Here is a 5,673-nt window from a genome sequence, read left to right as displayed (position 1 = left end):
ATAGACCTCGTGTCTCGTTACTGTTAATCCTGTTCTAACTGAGTTTAAACTGGACTAAAAAGACTCGCGTTAGGGTAATTCCACAATAAAAACCTATAACTAATAATAAATAAGTTGGACAGTTAACCTATATGCCTAATTACAGAGAAGCACAGACGACAACTTGTCATCGTATACCAGTAATAGTTTTAGTAAATCTCTTACAAAAGGTAGGAGAACTTTGGAGGTCACATATATTTCTCGCACCTTAATATAATTCTATAGGTATATCCTAAATTTTTGGTTGTATAAGTTAAAATCAGAACGTAAATTTTGTTTGTCATTGCTTAAATCACTTATTAATTAGTGTGCAGAAGCCTCTGATGGTGGAGCACAGTGTTATTTTAACAGCTGTTTTTGATTTAGTCTTTAGACGAAAATGTTTATTAGTTTTAGTCACATTTTAGTCATTCCTATCCTTCGTAGTTTTAGTCTAGTTTTAGTCGACGAAAACTGAAAAGGTTTTAGTCTAGTTTAAGTCGATGAAAAATTACATTTTAGTCAAAATGTGTCTCTATACTCTCTGAACGCTCCGTCCCCGGCAGATCTCTGTGTCCGCTGCAGCATGTCTGTTAGGCCCCGCCCCCCGCACACAGAGAGACACAGGGAGATCGCTCTTCTGGAGTGAAGAGAGCGGAAATAATGATATTGCAAGTTAGAAACGTAAGATGCATTTTGACAGACAAGACGGACACTTGGGGGAAAATATGCTGCATTTTGAATGTCCGATAGTCCACCATTAACACCTTAGTACCGTCTCGTCAACGAAAACTAAATATACATTTCGTCATAGCTTTCGTTATCAAGAATCTATTTTTAGCTCGTCATCGTCTCGTCTTAGTCATGTAAAAAAGGTCGTTGGCGATAGTTTTCGTTGACGAAATTAACACTGGTGGAGCGGGCCTGGAGATAAGCAGTCCTGCATGTTGAGAGTTAACTGCTGCCGTACAGGAATACAGATCAACACGTTCGCCACCAGAGATGTGCCACATCTTCAAAGGAAAAGCTTCAAATTGGCCCTATTTTGTCTAAAAGAGCAACATAATTGCACTTGTTAAAATGACATTGGAGTTTATGATCATGATGTAAGGTCACAAGTCCAAGAGAGCACAAAGTGTGAAGGCCAAAGGGTGTCGAGCGTTCACACTCAGACGTTGGCTCTCGTTGTAACTCAAACCTCCTTCCTCTACTCCTGCAGTTGTTTGTGCCAATCTGTAGCTTGTGTAAAGGATTCAAGGTTTCAAGACTTTTATTGTCATTTGTACAAAGCTACAGTGTAGATGTGTACATGAAAATCTGAGGTCACAGGCTCCTCCAACAGTGCAACATAATATAACAGACAAAAAAGTAATACAAATGGAATAGAACTAGCTCAAGGAGAGTCTATATACAAATAATTGGAATATGATATGCCATGTGTTGACCACAGTTGTCAAGAACATTTTAGTGCCCATTTTTGATGGATGCATGGTAGATGACAATGCACTGGTGACCGGACCATTATGCAATGCTCTATAATTGAGTTAAACAATATTTACGGACCACAAATAAGTAAAGAAAGAACTGCTTGTTGAGCTAGCGTGTTATTGGCTTCTTTTTACGTCATGTTGTTTGATACCATCTAAAACTAGCACACATGGTGTTTTATCATAACTGACTTCCAAGGAGTTTACCTAATTGTCCATAGATGTTTCATTACGTCATCTAGACAGTAGTTTTGTTATCCCATGCATTGGTCATATTTGTACCAGGCATGTTTTAAACTAACTCTGCATTGTTTATTTGTACCTAAAGTTGGTTAAGCGCAGTATTGTCCACGACAAATAAATAATGTCAGAGAAATAAACCAACACTAAAGGTTACTTTTGGATTGATATCTAATTTCTATATTGATTGAGGCAACCTTGACACAAACCAAGAAACGATATTGGTGCCTAGGGATGGGTACCAAGCCCCGGTATTAAACGGGCCCCGGGGATGAATTATTAAAGACCGTGGTACCGTTAAGCTCCGACGTTAGCGGTCTTTTTATCGGTACTGAAGACATGTAAAAAATATATGTCATATGTATTATTGCTACACAAACATTATATTGCAGTTTTAGTGTCGCCAACTCCGTTTCCAACATGCAAAAAGACTGCAAAAATGCTTCTATGATTATTTTTAGTATTTTCGATCTCTCTCCCCCGCCTGCTTGCGAGGGGGCGGGGCAGTTTACACACACGCAGCTGCTACATGCAGCAACACACATACACGGAGGAGACTGCAGAGAGAACGCGCTCGGAGGTGCGGTTAAACTTTACCCGTCTAAAGTGCAATAAGAGTTTAGCATGTAAGGGCGGTAACACAAGCAATTTGTCTAAACATTTAGCAAGAGTGCACCACATTCAGACGGAGGAATGCACCGGGTTCGACTGTCTTTCTAGTAGCTCTGTAGCCCCATCCCCGAGTAACGTTTCCACGTCAGGTATGTATGCTAGCAGCAACACACGGAGTTAACTACATTATACATACATGGGTTAATGATTAGAGGTAACTGAGTTATTTATTTTGTTAGTTTTGTTCACAATTTGTTTAGTTAGTTTACCTTATTTTTCTCTCCAAAAGAACCGATAAAAGTACCGTTAAAGGACCGGACCGATAAGCGGTATCGATAAAAGTAGTAGTACCGTTAAAACCTTAACGATACCCATCCCTAGCGCTACCTCTACCAGCCTCAGTGACGCCTCATTACAAGCATTTGCTCTGATATCTAGAGAGCTTGGGCGCCTGATGTCCACTCTTGTCCGGGGTCATACGAGGTCACACGAGGTCACACGTGACTTTCTTGACATAAATATTCGACATGCACGAGACAGAAGATATCATAGAACCGTAGTTACATACGTAACTTTTGTTTTTCTTATTATAAACAAATAATATGAACAATCTTAATGTACAATGTTTATCCCTCAGTACTTGAGCTCATTGGTTCCTACTGTAAATGTCAAAAAAATAAAACTCACAAAAATATAGATTGTTGACAGCTAACTTATTGACATGTACATGTCGATTTTTCTAATGTTTCTTATTCAGAAAGAGGTAGATAATTTGTAGAGGACTATTTTCTGTTGCAGATTAAATTCAGATCTTAATATTTTCTATTTGTGGTTGAAGGACAGTGCATGTGGGATTGAGTCAAAATAATGAATGTATCGGCGGAGTCAGGATCAGCTTTATTGTCAATTTGTCATGTACAGTATGTTTACACATTCGGAGCATATGACTACTTATTGCTCTCTATGAACGTACACAGAAATAGATACAGGGCTAACACAAAGAACCAGTAAGCTGAACAGGATCAACTACCTGTGCATACATATATGCAGTACACCCACACAGCTGCTAGTTCATCTGCAGTCTTAAAAACAGACAAATAGACCAGTGGTTCCCAACCTGTGGGCCGCGGCCCACTAGTGGTCCACGAAGGCATTGCAAGTGGGACGCCAAATAGTTTAATTATTATTTTTTTTGTACTGGCTAAAGACACAAACATGGTCTTTAGCAATAACATATGTGACCTGCTCCATCGAAATCAGTCGCATTGACCCGAAAACACATTTTGAGTTGCATACACTGTTGGAAAGAGGAGATTTCTAATGATATCAAGATTGTTTTTGTACTCCAAATATTAGACCCTCCAGAAAGATGCGATCGCAGAATTTACCGCATAATCAGCAAAATGGCGCAGATTTTTAAAAGGCTGCATATTTATCAAAAGGCCGCATAATCCCCGCATTTTTCCACACAAAGTTGAGAAAAAAAAAAGTTAACTCGTCTTGACGTGAAGTAGTGGTGATGATGATGACGTGACGTCATCAGCTCGCGCATCACAGAAGGTAAACAACACCGTAGAGTGAACGTGTGGAACTCACACGACGAACATTTCTTCTAAAGACCGGGCAAAGCAGTACCCCGATGTCTTTCACGAAAGTGGGGGGAAACTATTCTGCACCCCGTGCAACTGTGTGTCGGAGCATACGTCTTAGAGAAAGTCGACGGTGACGACCCACTTTGATTCATTCAAACATTCTAAAATGCTTTCTGCTGCTGCGGACAAGAAAGCCAAAANTACTACATCGTCTCCAGCTCTTTCGAACGGCAATGGCCGTGGCTATCTCCTCCTGATAGGTGGAGGGTTGCCCATATAGGCGGAGCTCCTTGTTTCTGACGTCAGTCAGAAACAAGGAGCTCCGCCTATATGGGCAACCCTCCACCTATCAGGAGGAGATAGCCACGGCCATTGCCGTTCGAAAGAGCTGGAGACGATGTAGTACATATGCCAGGCCTGTAGGTGGCGCTGTAGTCTGCCACAAAAGCAGTGAAGAAGACTTCTCACAGAATCAGCTCTTGCAAAAACAGGGCTAAAAAAGAGCAAATAGAGCGAAATGAGGCATAGCTAAAATTCATGATCTGTTTGGTATTTTGAAAAAAAAACTTTGCAGACATGTTTTATATAGGTATGGCCCTACAATATATTATTCAAATATAGCATGATAGGTCCACTTTAATGGAGCAATTAGCAGTTTAAGATTGATTTTCTTCAGGAAGTTGGCTGGGAACAAAAACAGAACAATGCAGGTTTGAAAGACAATGAACAAATAGACATGTTCTGCCATATAGAGATGCAGAAGACTATGGAGCTCCCTGATCTCATCAACACAAATGTGTATTAGTACTACGAATGTGTGTTGAGCTGAAAATAAACTCTTAGTATTAAGTGAAGTACTACATAGTTATTAAAAAGGTATACAGTGATGCGATTACTGAAATCTGACATGTCACAACCATTTCTCCATAGTCATGAAAAAAAGAAATCACAGTCTCTTACCTGCGAGGAGGCGACGGCTCATAAAACTTGTACTGGTCCATTATCTTTTCCTCTAGCTTCTCCTTCTGCCTCCTCAAATCATGAAGCTTGTCACTGAACAGAGACAGAAGAGAAAGACATTAATAAGATCATCAATTATAATTGTCAGCCTGATGCTGATTGTATTTTAAGTGTCTTCAAGTACCGAACACCAAGGCGTAATGCGTTAGTGATACAGACCCTATTTGCTGCTACGTTATCTTATCATGTTGTTGGCCTTATTTGCTTACATATACTGTCGCTCTTCAACGTGAAACAGATCCTTGCTCTCCATGGTCTGCTCCAGCAGGGTCCGGTTCTGCAGCATCAGGGTCTCAATCTGGCAGAGCAGGTGGCGATTCTCTTCTTCCATGTTGCCCTTCAACTGACCCAGCAGCTACAAATCACATAGAAAAGCAGCCGCATGTGTGTAAGCAGGTATGTAACACACACACTATCCATCCATGTTACCCTACACATACAGTGGGGCAAAAAAGTATTTAGTCAGTCACCAATCTTGCAAGTTCTCCCACTTAAAAAGATGAGAGGCCTGTCATTTTCATCCTAGGTACACCTCAACTATGAGAGACAGAATGGGGGGAAAGAATCCAGGAAATCACATTGTAGGATTTTTAATGAATTAATCGCTAAATTCCTCGGTAAAATAATTATTTGGTCACCTGCAAACAAACAAGATTTCTGGCTCTCACAGACCTGTAACTTCTTCTTTAAGAGCCTCCTCTGTC

Source organism: Notothenia coriiceps, unplaced genomic scaffold (genome assembly GCF_000735185.1).
Source record: "Notothenia coriiceps isolate Sejong01 unplaced genomic scaffold, NC01 NC01_scaffold00002072, whole genome shotgun sequence".
Taxonomy (NCBI): Eukaryota; Metazoa; Chordata; class Actinopteri; order Perciformes; family Nototheniidae; genus Notothenia; species Notothenia coriiceps.
The sequence above is the reverse complement of the archived record's forward strand: the minus strand, read 5'-3'. Positions refer to the sequence as shown.